This window comes from Sebastes umbrosus, chromosome 5, assembly GCF_015220745.1.
Source record: "Sebastes umbrosus isolate fSebUmb1 chromosome 5, fSebUmb1.pri, whole genome shotgun sequence".
Classification (NCBI taxonomy): Eukaryota; Metazoa; Chordata; class Actinopteri; order Perciformes; family Sebastidae; genus Sebastes; species Sebastes umbrosus.
The window spans coordinates 30986314-30999960 of record NC_051273.1 but is presented as its reverse complement, the minus strand read 5'-3'; the positions used below and the strand labels follow the sequence as shown (position 1 = coordinate 30999960).

At 40.8% G+C, this 13647-nt stretch overlaps 1 protein-coding gene across 9 annotated transcripts in view; it reads right to left on the bottom strand.

Moving 5' to 3' along the window:
- barhl2 (BarH-like homeobox 2) overlaps nt 1–10970 on the bottom strand; it is a 68504-nt gene extending 57534 nt beyond the window's left edge. For 3 of the 9 annotated variants that reach the window (XM_037771131.1, XM_037771133.1, XM_037771134.1), the window contains exons 1-3: nt 10923–10970; nt 10206–10437; nt 3723–3906 (exon numbers count right to left, since the gene is read on the bottom strand). The gene's annotated coding sequence lies outside the window, so the exon portion shown is untranslated. Of the gene's footprint in view, nt 1–3722; nt 3907–10205; nt 10438–10689; nt 10730–10760 lie in introns of those variants that run through there. The other 6 variants (XM_037771132.1, XM_037771135.1, XM_037771136.1 and 3 more) reach the window with 4 other exon arrangements.
- Between the last annotated feature and the right edge of the window lie 2677 nt (nt 10971–13647).

Here is a 13647-nt window from a genome sequence, read left to right as displayed (position 1 = left end):
GCACACAGCTGTGACACTGTATGTATTGAATGCTGCAGGGATGACGTATATTTCTAGGCCAACCCGAAAGTTAGCATCGCACTGGTTCCCTCGACAAAGGGCCAATTGGATTTCTCCACTGGGTTTTGGATTATTGCACATAGATGGATTATATGAACACCACGTTATGATTTTTAGAGCGTAAATGCAATCGGCAGAAGTAAAAAGCTAACGTTAGGCTGCCTTCACGTGATAAGAAATTTGCTCTTCACTCAGCGCGAGGTGGGGCGCAGAGACTTGCTGAGGCAGCAGGTAAAATATGTCCCCAAAAAGAGCTCAAGGAGCACCATTATAGGCAACAACAACAGTTGCAGCTGTTCTCATTGGTTGCGCTTTGAACAGTCAGCGGCATTTAAGGTCAAAGTTTAAATAATTTTGTGCAGCACTCTGTGGCAATTTTGAGCAGTGCGCCATGCCAAGGGTAGCGCTTCCGCCAAGTTGGGCAGCACCTTGCTCACCATAGGAAAACAATGGCACAGCGAGCACAAAGCGATTTTACCGCTGATCGTGTGTAAACGGCTTTAGGCTATAAACAAACTACATCGTGGTCGCGTGACTTCACCACCACTAAGCTAAAGGCGGACTAGTGTTCGGCGTGATGGCATTTAGTAGTCTCATTTAGCCACTTGTTAGCAACCGCCTTTTTGAAGACACTTAAAGGCTTCAAAATTCACAAGTGAGGTATATATTGATGTACTTTATGTCGTAGAGCAAAACGTTAAAAACTCTTAAGTTTGTGTCAACCACAGACCTTATTTCAGGCATCTAACTAAATACCCATTCAACAAAAACCCATTGACTTCCAGACGAGGGAATCGGAAGTGCTAAAATGCTAACTCATTTCTAGGTTTTAGTATTCATTCCTGCACCACTCTATTGTTTCTTGACAAAACTGATTTTGTTTGGAAATTGTAGTTTCATCAAATTAATTCCTGTGGTTTTGGCCACAGAGACATTTGACTATAGCTGCTCTATGTATATAAAAAGCGACTTCAAAATACGAGGGATGCACCAATCCAACTTTTTCAGTCCCGATACAGATACCTGTGTGATATCTGATCCAGTATCGGTATCAGCGCATCCCTTCAAAATACCTTCCGTCTGTGTTCTAATAAGTACTCTTTGAGGTGTGAGAGATGAGGGGGGAAACAAAGCTTGAGTCTGGAAGGTCAAATCTTTGGGTTCATAGACCCCGAGGAGGTAAATTGATTGTTGAGTGTTAGGGGAGGGGTGGGAGGTAAGCATTTAACTGCTGACAGACAAACTCTGGCCCTGCAGGGGAGAGCAGGCAGCACATTGCTTGACATCATTTCCACAGGCCTGTGTTCCACAATCCTCTTCTGTTCAATGGGGCAAGACCCTGTGCTTTTGTTACAATTAACCTATTAGGAGAAGCCTTTCATTCGCAGGTGATTCCACACTCCCCTGCGTGCCTCAATAACACTATTTTGATCCGAGGGACTACGGCCTACAGACATTTGCCGGATAAATTCTGTCGAAAAGTGGAGGATGTTTCATCAAAAGCGATAGGTCAGCACTAGCGTGGTTCTATCAAAACATTTTGTTGAAATAAACAATATTAACCACACTTTATATCCCCCGTTGTTAGGAATAAATGTGTTGTTTCTGCGGTGTGTATGTAGTATATGGCCTGCAATAAAAACAAATGACTCCTACCCTCGGTGAAAAACATAAAAGTATTTAAAAATTGACCCCGAGGGTCTGCTTTGTCCGTGGCTGGAGGCATTATTATACCCTAGTTGTCACAAAGTACCCCCTCAGGTCATTACTCCCGGGCAGCCACGGACCCTTTGGCAGACAGAAGCTGAGCTCCATTATCTGGGACGCAGAGAGGGGCTGAACGTAGCAAAGAGGAGAGGGGAAAGAGGGGGACGGACTGGCCGTGGATCTGAGGAAACGGAGATGTAGCGGGAGATGGCACCGTTCTGATGTGACGTTTTTCTGGGGCCTCGCCCAGGCCTGGAAGCCGCCCATTTGGGACAGGTTCTAGTGGTAGCTGGCATGCGCTGGCGGAGAAATACTTAACCCAATCAGGAACATAATTGCATATTTTTTCATCTGCTTTTCATTTGATGCATATATTCTCTTTAGTTAAACTGTTTCCTTCTCGCCAGGTCCAGCCCATTGGAGTGCAGATGAGAGTGATGTGCTTTTTTTGTGTATTAAATCAAAGCAAAAGCCCATCAGTATTATCATTCTGAGGCCAAACAAAGAAATATGTGTCAAGCCACACAAACATCACAATGCTCACTGCATAATGCATACTAAAACAACATATTAAGTCTTTAAAATCAAAAAGATACAGAGTACTCTCCATACAGTGGCACGTTGTTGTGTTGGTATCGCACTCCAGCACACGAAACAATGACTATAGAGTGTGTTTGAAGGTGTTCACCAAAGAGTGGAAATTTGTTTGGCTGGCTATGTGTTTCACTGCTGAAGTGGCTATACAGTGCAGGTCTGGCAGAGCATCACCGGGTCTGCTGCTCTATATGTACCCTTTAAGGACTTTGTAACCAAATATTAAATATGATTACTTAATTTAAGTTTGTGTTAAGTTGTGCAATAACTCTCTGTCCTTTTTAAATTGGGGGACTACGAATAAACAAGACTCACAAAGAGTCTAGACTCTAGAGCCATGCTAGCAGCTCTGTGAGGGAGGCCTCACTTTCTGTATGGTACTGTACTGAGCTCAATGTCAGCATGTGAACATTCTCACAGTGACAAAGTTAACATGCTAATGTGTAGCAGGCAATGTTTACCATGTTCGTCATCTTAGTTTAAGATGTTAGCATGTGTAGGTAAACACTGTTAGCTCTGTCAGCAGTGTTGCTGTTGTTTGCACTGTTAGCGCTGTTAGAACCGTTAGCTGCGAGCCGACAGCTCAGCCGTTACCATGTCGAGGGCCGTATGGAGGCAATAAAAATGCTAATAATGAAAATGTGACATAAAAGAATAAAAGCTTTTTTTACAGTAACCGAACAAAACTCTTTGTAGTTTGTGTTTTATCATAACACAAACTACAGTATAATTTTCCGTCCAGCTCAAAGATGCCGAGGTATTTCGTCTCCAAAGACTTCATATATTTCCTTTTTGTTTTTCGTTCAGGGTCATCTGGTTCTTTGTCAGTTGGATCAATTTGCACATTTGTTTGGGATGTTGGCAGGTCAGTCATACTTTTCACCCCACAGTCAAACAACTGAATTTGCTTCGGTATCGTCTGTAAAAAAGACGTATGTGCGCACGCAAGTAAACGCACCCACACACATGCAGCGTTATCTGGTACCGGTTCTGTCTGTAACAGCAATATTTAACTATCACTAATGCAACAAAAATTAAAAATGTATATATTTCGGGGTGCACATTTTGTGTTTTTTTATATGTTAAAAAGTGGTCAAAAATCAAGAATTGGTTGCCAATGGCAACCTGGCAACTGTAACTGTCTAGCCCTGTCATAGTTAGCAATTATGAGCTAAGCTTAAGTGCTCCACATACTGTCTTGAAATGATTGCTAAGATTTGTATTACGACGATAAGATGTAAAGCCAATAATGTGGATCCAATCGTGTACAGTGTGAGCTGTTATGGAATTTATGCAAATTTCCCTGCATAAACTCTGAGAAGTCTCATCTGAGGAAATGTAGAACACAGTTGTGTAATTACTCATTCATTCCATCTTTGGTTTTGGAGACAGGAGAGCCATCATGTAGGGCGCTCTCATTGAATCTCTTCCCCTCTTCCAGGGCATCACACATGTGCACGTCAGACCGTCAATCAAACATGACAGCTATTTACACTCACTGGGTGAGATGAAAGGTTCTGGCTCGATCACTCAGGCCCCGTTCACCTAAGAGAATGGGAAAGAAGACAGACAAAGCAGGAAAAAGGCCTGTAAATTTTTATATTCTGGGCTGTCTCGGATGCTTTTCGTATGGCAGGCACGCCGACGTGCACGCAAACTCACAGAAGCTATACGTGTGTGTGTGTGTGTCTGAGTGTGTGAGCGTGTGCAGAGTTACAGCAGAAACACCGACACACACACACGGTTACATTACTAATACTGCGGCACGGGCCTTTGATGTTCAAGGTGCTGTATCTGTTGTGCACGTCTGTCCTCTCAAATCATCCCCAGCACTGGGAGTAAAACATGGAAACAAAGGCAAACAACATATTCAAAAGTGTCAAACGACACATCTGGCGTTTCATGTTAGCGGGATTACGGTGACATGGAAGCAGCTTCAGTCAGTTAAGATGCAGGACGGGCTAATTGACACTGGCTGCCGCAGGAAGGCGAGAGGTTAGAGAGGCAGGGAGTATCCATCTCTGTCAGGAACTGTCCTCCAGCTAAACTAACGCTAATTAGACTGTGGATAAATAGTTAAAGGCTTCACATTTACGATTCTAAAGAAGGATAAAGACTACAACCTGAGCACATGATATCCATGAACAATTCCATGGACAATCAAGTCATTCATCAACATTCTCTACAGCTTCTACGATGTGAGAATTTACTGCTTAATATCAAACTGAATACCTTTGAATGGAAATGGAATACCTTCAAATGCAATATGAAGGTGTCAAATTGGGCTCTTGCACCTTAGATTGGCCATTTTTTTTACTATTTTTTGACATATTGTAGACTAAATGAATCAAAAGAGTAATAATCGATGGATTAATAATAAAAAAAACATTTAAACTAATCATTAATAGCAGCCCTATTTTCATTTTAACCAAACTCCACAGCATTTTGTGTCACCAATCAGCACCAATAGGCCAGAGACAACTAATGTATGAAATCAGCTGCTGTTCTGATTGGTGGAAATGACACGACGTGTCAGTAGCACATCTTCTGACACGCTGTAGAACTACTGCACAAATTTCAACTCACACTAGACATTCAGTATAATAGTACTCTTCTAAACATCAAGATTCAGGCTGTTCTCATACACCGTTCGTAGCTATACCTACGAAAAGCAATGCACTCTAATTTGTACATATCCCACGAAATTAATTTGCATGTAATCCACGTAATCATGAACCAGGAATTATTCACATGACTTTCGCCCAGGAGACCACTGTTTGTGTCCCATGTGAAACCAGAAGTCAACGTTGATTTATTTGTCACGTAACTTCCGTACTTAAATTACGCTACTTCCGTAGTTATTTTAACCCAAATCACGATCTTTTTCTAAAACTAGCTAAATAGTTTTGTTGCCTAAACCTAGCCAAGTTGTTTCCTGTGAAGACGGAAAATTTATTTTGAAAAGATGTGTTGCCAGACATTTGTAGGAAAATGCACAAAAAAATTAGGAATTACTTTTTGCAAGATATCATACATACTGTTGTATGAAGATATATTGCAAGATTAAAGGCCAATTTAAAATATGATTAAACCTGCATTAAGTGATTTTTGGCTACTTGGATGCAGTGGAACAAGCTGTAAACACAACATTGACATTATCACCTTACAAAGTTGATATGATACATTGATATTTTCAGCATATTTTCTCATCAAAAGGTTTCTACATTATTGGCCTGTTTTAGCTCAAAACATGACAGCTATATCGGTGTCGGGCGTATGTGTGCCGATAAGTATCAAGAAATTACAGTACAGAAATGCAAAAGATACGTTTCTGTAATGTCGCCATACAGCCCGATCGCACGAAAAGGTGTGTGAATGACATGATGATGTGCAAGGTATTGTTGCCCCCTGCTGGTACTGCACCTTCATACACGCGTATAATATTTACGCCTCAGCGAGGCAAAACATGACACTGACATGCTGTCCTCTTGGGGACAGGTGGGTCTATTACACGCTTTGGCGTGATACCAGGTTGTATATTTTCAGCATATGTTGTCATCAAGAGTTTTTTTTCAGAGGGAGATATATTGTACTGGTATCAGACCCCAATGTATTGGCATGGGAGACATTATTGGCCTGTTTTAGGTAATCACACTGGTATTGTGTATATGTCTGGGGATAAATAAAGAGAAATTGCAGAACAGAAATGCCAAAGATATGTTTGAGTAGTGTCGCAATAATATACAACAGTTTGGACACCAGAAAGCACTGAGAGGTTTATTTTACAACTATTAAATGTCTCGCTCAGTACATATCTTGGTCAACATTCTTTAATAGACAGTTAAAGGGGCAGTGTATAGGATTTGGCCGCAGTAGTAGTGGTGTGGTTGCAGATTGCAACCAACTGAATGCCCCACTGCCCACTCTTCCCTTTCCAAGACTGTGGTAGCGTGAGCTACTGAGTGCAAAACCACAGTAACGCTGTTCGCCTCGCTCAGAGGCCATCCTTACCATAATAACACTACTTTAGGAGCAACGGAAGTCAGCCGGCGGCTGGCCGTACCACAGTTTTGCACTCTAAGGCTCACGTCACCACAGTTTCACATGCATGTCGGAGAACTACGGTGGCCTTCATCTAATGTAAAAACGTTAAAGGCTCTCTCTAGAGCCAGTGTTTGGTTCGTTTGTTCTGGGCTAGTGTGGAAACATGGCGGAGCAACATGGTGGACTCCTTGAAGAGGACCCGCTCCCTATGTAGATATGAAGGGCTCATTCTAAGCTAACGAAAACATGATTCTTAGTTTTAGGTGATTATACACTAATTAAAACATCGTAATTAATATTGTATTCCATTCATGCTAATAGATCCCCCAAAAATGTTACACACTGTTACAAATTAGTTAGCCAGTTGAAAATTAGTATCAGCCAATATATCACCATACAATTAATTTTTTTTTATTCTCAAATAACGTTTTTCTCATCAAACTCAAAGTCCAGTATCTATCATCATCATAACTTCAGAACAAAAACCCAATTGTGAGGTAATGCGTAATTTCAAGCAGGTTTCAAGTTTATCCCTTACAGAAATTAATGGGAAGAGGACTTCCAAAAAAGGTACAAAAAAATATGAAGCAATCCTAAACACCACCAAACTTTAGAAAATGGCCAGCACAGATGTAAAGGATATAAAAATGGGCTAAAACATGCAAAAATATCAGTGTGTTGCTTTAATGTTATGTCAACATTACCAGCGGCAGCACGGAGCACAATGTGGCTCGACAGCTCTCCAGCTGGTGAGTGAGGAAACAGTCCTGTCATATTTAAATGTGTTTAATGGACTTTAATATACTTTGTAAAAAGGAGGCTTTCTCTGTCAGAATAAATCATGTTTTGTTTGTTATTTAAAAAGGACTTCCTACCATTTGGTGAGTTTGGATTTTCAAAATTCTCTGTATAACATATTTTATGAAGAAAACTGGGACTGACATGTCCAAGTTCTCTCAGCAGTTCAGGTAAATAAATAAAGGGGCCCTGGCCAGTATTTTAGAAATGGAAATTTATGCTTGGATACTCTCTTTAAATGCTGCTGGTTTATATAAAATAGATGCCTGTGATTGTAAAAAAAACGAACCAGCAACTCCATCAGTGCTCATCATTCACATGAGATTGAGCTGATCAGTGACTCCCTGCTAAAGGACAGCTGGGACTTTCAGCTCCAGTGATAACTGCTCAGTTCTGTGTGAAACAACACAAAGGCATTCATCTCGTACCATGTGCCAACACACTGGCTTCAGAAATGATAATGAAATGTCTCTGAAAAGGTGCGGAGGAAAACAACTCCACCGCCGGATTTATAAATCACACTTCAGAAAATGATAATAGATGCTGAAATAAATTTGACAATTATTGGCTGAGGGGAAACTTTTTCAAATAAACAGGTTTATGGTAAGTCATATCACTTGGCAGTTGATCATCATGATCACTCCAGGATTGTCCCTGAAGGTGGCATATTTATTAGTATGCAACAGATGGGGAGCATGCGTTTTCCTTGCTATGGCTCGTGAAATTGGTCTTTTGGTAGCAGTATAAATATGATGAACTGTAGCCTATAACAGGCTCCGGATCCCACACAAGGACAAAATGTCCAAATGAGCAGCAAAAGTCATGTTGTGGCTGCTTTACAGCGATGCCATCAATGATTGATCTACACCCCGCTGAGCCACTACAGGAAACAAAGTATAGAGCCTATAATTTAGTTGGAAAACAATGCATGAGGCCGTCGGCTTGTGCATCCATTTCGGCACAAGCATTCCCCGGTGCAGATAGATCATTAAACTACCAGGCGCTTTGCAATATGGTGCAGTCAATGTCAGTGAAAAGATGGGACAATAAAGTGAGGTAGGGGGTTGCAACAGCAGGGAGAGAGCATGGAGATGTATTAATGTCACATAGGCTTTAGCCTGCCTCCTTAAGCCCTGCAAAGAGTCACCAAAGCCAATTTCCATTATCATATTGATTGAAATAGTTCATCATAGTGTAATTTTAGGTTTATCGCCGCCCGGTTGGGAATAAGACCAAAGCATTATCCAACAAAAGCTATTGTTCCAGGGGACGTTTCGCTGTTCCAGTTCATTGATGGAGTTGATTAAGTTTAAATGAAGCAGACACTGGATAAAAGTGAGGGTATTGACCAGCGAGCGGTGCGCCGCGCTTGAAAAAAGCCTGATACACGCGGAAAAGCAAGATTTGCTAAATGCTCTAATCTTCAATCAAATCTAACATCAATACAGACAAAGTTTGGTAATGAGAGATTCAATGAAGCATGCAGCAGAGAGAATTAATCCCCCTCGCCTAAACTGAGTTCAACTTTGAAGCTTGCTCCTCAGGACGGATAGTTATCTAAATGCTAAATAAGAAACGTATTGTACTTTTCGCAGCATACTAATCATTTGTTCATTTTGTCTCCATTATTTGTTCTCTCACACATCCCGCTTGTTGATCTGGTGATTAGATCAACCTTGGATAGTGGAGGAGAATGGAATAATGAGACTGCCGGGGAGATTTGATGCCCAGCAGCACGTACTGTTCAGGCCTGCTGGGGGGGGGGACACATGCTGCCACTACGTACTCTTACAGTTCACAGAGTGGGAAATTGGGCAAAAAAATGAAGAGCGTTTAAAGAGTAGTATAAAGATGACTTGACACGGGTCCAAAGGTTAGGAAGAGATCGTTCTGAATGTTCAAGGAGCTTCATTAGTGATTTACTGGGGCGCAAGAAAACTAATTCTTAATTTAGAGAAGCTCACAGTTATTTCAGAAAATCAACAATTTTGTGCTTGTTATTCTCTAAAGTGTTATAGCTCACTCTGCTAATGATCCTCTCCAGACACGTTTTAAAAAACACTTCAACTAATAATGTGTGTCTGATATTGTTTATTCACAAAAAAAGTTCAATTAATTAGTTAACATTTTTTTGAAAAACATCTACTCTTTCTGCCTCAGTGGAAAATCCAGAATCTGTAGATATTAAAATATTTTTCATTTCAAATGTTTAACTGCTGGATACAAGATTTCCCAGTGTACAGTATGTGTGCACTGGAGGCATCAAGTTTCCACATCACACTTTAAGTAGCATATTGGGCAACGATTGGCTCAAACTGGTTGTGATGTCATAAAAACCTACTGCACATACATAAACTGAAATTTAAAGGACCAGTGTGTAACAAATACGGGGATCTATTGGCAGAAATGGAATATAATATTAATACGTATGTTTTCTTTAGTGTATAAGCAACTGAAAATGAGACTTGTTGTGTTTTCGTTAGCTTAGAATGAGCCGCTTATACAGAGGCCGCCATATTTCTACAGTAGCCGAGACACCAACCAAACCAAACACTGGCTCTAGATAGGGAAATTAATATTTTCACGTCAGCCACTGTAGTTCTCCTACACGCTTGGCACACAGGAGAAGTTTCAGTTGGTTGCAATCTGCAACCACACCAATAGAGGCCGCCAAATCCTATACACTGCACCTTTAAGGTGAGCACAGAGAAACTGATCCCCTTTAGCAGATGAATGTGAAAACATTGTGTTTTTGGCCTCTCAGATTGATTTGAGTGAGTATGTTTAGGCCTAAAAAAAAAAATCACATAAAATACACAAAAAAAGTGAAAACCCCTATAGGTTGGCAACCACTGAACCCGAACATAAGACTATGTAGGAAGATGTGGCCCTTGATAATTCAGAGTTAACAAGCCATGGCGAGTACTGAACAGTAAGGAAGGGTTCTATATCACAGTTTAGGCTACAGTATGTTATGTGGGAAGGCTGTTAAGTTGCTTTACTTTCTGCTGAAGACGTCTTCATCGAGTCTGAAGCTGCCATCAACATCCACATGAATAAATCCAGCAAAAAACCTGCGCACAGTGCATTCATTGTTCCATTATTTGCAAGCAGCTTTCTCATAACCCCCCGCCACTAACTTTGTAAACTCTCGCGGTATTCACGGAGTAGTTCGAATCAGTTATCACGGCAGCAATAAAGCGCCTGAAACCGGTTTAAACTTGTATTTTACACCTTTTTGTGCCACACCACCCAAACCCTTCTAGGCCTGTATTTCCTGAATTCACATGAAGTCACGATCAAATTAAGCTTCATGTGACTTCCGAAATCCGTAGAAAGAAAAAGACAGCATTAATAAAACAACATATATAAACAAAAAATATATAGGCTATATAGTAGTTAACAAGTCACACACAGCACAAGTGTTCTATATCTCAGTGTTTAGGCTACAGTATGTTACATGGGAAGGCTGTACAGTTGCTTTACCTTCTGCTGAAGACGCCTTCATCCAGTCTGAAGCTCCCATCAACGTCCACATGAATAAATCAGCAAAACACCTGAGCAGACAGTGCATTCATTTTTCCATTATTTGCAAGCAGCTTTCTCATAACTTCCCGCCACTAACTTTGTAAACTCTCGCGGTATTCTCGGAGTAGTTCGAATCAAGTAGCACGGCCGCAATACACCGTCTGAAACCGGTTTAAACTTGTATTTTACACCTTTTTGTGCTACACCCCAAAACCTGCTACCTGTCAGGCTACTCCCTGGGTTTACATGACGTCACGATCAAATTAAGCGTCACGTGACTTCCTTAAATCAGTAGACTGAAAAGGACTGAATTTCTACATTAAGCCGGAAAAAAATAGATGTTATAGTATGACCATATATAATAACAGAAATCAAATTTGCAGCTTGTAAATATTATTTATTTATTTTTTTATTTTAGCATCTGGTTCCATATACGTAGAATATTTCTAAAATTGATTAACACAACAACAACAAAAATCACATTTCCGCAATAATGATATTCAGGTATAGCCTATATGCTTTTAGAACAACACTGAATCTTTAAAAAATATATTATATCTTCATTCATGCAAGCGTCTGAGGTTCATTGCTCCGGGCCTGAGTGTAGTCGCTCCAGCTGCAGTATGGATGGAGGTGTGTCAGCTATAATAATGTATATAAGGTGAGTCTGGGCGTGTTCTGTAGGCCTGCATGTTGTAGTCGCAGTCCACAGTGGAGCAGCAGCAGCAGCATGGTGGTGGAAGGTGGATGAGTGAGTGGAGGCTGTGAGTGCTGCTGCTGCTGCTGACATGTAGCCTGGTACCACATAACAGGTGACAAGTAAATGTTACACATGCCTTGTAAGAGCTTTCTTCTTTAGAAAGGCTTCCTGCTGGCGACGCCCAAATCCACCGTGCGTCACTGTGTATGAAGGCAGACTTTGGGGGGTTTAATTTCTATTTTAGAAATAAAGAATAATAAAACACGTGTGTACCAAATCCGTCAATGTTTATCACACTATTTGTTATTATTTTATAGCCTATTTGTGTCTATATACCCTTGAAACGTCTATAGCCTAAATAAAGATCCTTAGTGCCACCCCATTGGGGTCTTAAGCGGATCAGAGTTGATATCAGTTTGTCTTAACTTCCACTATTTATTTCCAGATGCCACCTCATTATTTGCATTTATACTTTTTTTTGCAGAATGACGGTAAGTGTTGTCAACTGAGCTCTGAGTGGATTTTTCAACCCTCTTTTTTTCTTTTTTTTTTTTTACATTGTTGAGATGTGAGCTGTGGGGACGTGAAGTCTGAGCCTGTGTGTTGTCAGGATCCCATCTAATCTGCATGTTTGTTTCTTAAACAGGGCATGTTCACTTATCCCCCCTTCTTTCTCTGCAAATCGACAGGAGATGCAACCCGGGAGAAGTGCAATAAAACAAACTCTGGCTCTCAAAGGTGTGCGCGTCTTTGTAGCGGCGCGTTTTGCCTGTTAGCTGCACATCCTCCGTCTTTTCATCTGTCAGTTATTCCCACTCATCTTTTGTCATTTGCTCTGTATATTCATTTGTCGCCTGCTATTTTTTTCCCCCTTCTCAATACCTGCGTATACACCCGCGGTTGTAATTAAATTTCTACCTCAAAATGCGACAGAGGTAAAAGAAGATTTTTTTTTTTTTTTGTTCTGGGATCTGTTTGATTACTGATGTGATGATGTTGAGACAATGTGTGCAGCTCTCTGCAGACTGGCAAGTCCTGAGAGCACAAGGCTGTGCAAGGGATGGGAGCTTTCAGTATAGCCACATGCAGCTGATGGATGGAAACGGAGAAGAGAGGAATAGCCTGCAAAAAAAAAAGGGCCTTAAAGGAGGTCTGAAAGTGAGCTTGATTGCTGCATCAATGCGTGGTGGAGCTCACTGTCCTTCAGCCTGTAAAAAGAAGAAGGAGGGATCCATCCGGGCTGCAGTGGGTCTGTGAAGTGAGAGACCATTCCAGGAATATTGTTTAAAAAAAAAAAAAAAAAAAAAATCATAATAAACAGAACAGAAATGGCTCAGACAGCTTGAAAAAGGTGCAAAAGAGCAAAAAAGAAATATGCAGTTTTGCGTTGATTATGCTGTATCCATGACTTTATTTTGTCAAAAAATTATATATATATTTAGCTATCATTTTTATTATTATTATTATTATTATTATTATTATTATTATATGTTGTTGTTGTTATTATTATTGTATTAATTATTTCATTTTTTTTGTACCATTTATTTCATTATTATTTTATTGTTTGTTGTCAATTTCAGTGTTACCACTTTGTGTTGTTTCTCCTTGTGGTTCTCAGAACGAAATGAGCAGCGTCCCCTACCGGTCGACGGTGGAACTGCACATGCAGGCTGCTGTAGTAAAGCTCATGGGCCCAGTGGTTGGTAAACAGCTTTTAATCCCATAGAGCCGTTTCACACCCCTCTAAGTGATTACTGTGATACGATCACAACCGGAAATATCCATGTTTTGTGTGAATGATACGGGATTTAAAGCACATGGTCATTTTGTGTGTGTGTGTGAGTAACAGAGGGACAAAGATGGACACAATGTGACTGAATCAGTGTGGACTGAAGTGATGGATCACTACAGACACTTAGGCCCAAAAAAACAGACACGTCAGATCTGGATTTTTTTCTTCATCTTCTCGTCAGTTTTTTATTCTTTGGCTATATAGCCTGACTCGTCATTTCTGGCTCATATTCTACATTTCTCCCCTCATCCGAATCAAAAGCCTCTGTGCTCGGCTTGTCAAGCCTCCAGTTTAGTGATGTAAAAAAGAGAAAAGAGAAAGGAGGTCATGGTGAGCCCGGCGGGATGCAGGGCAGCTGCTCTCTGACCGGTTCCCCCGTCACACCTACTGCAGCTCCGCTTCTAAAGGCATTCACTTGGAGAGT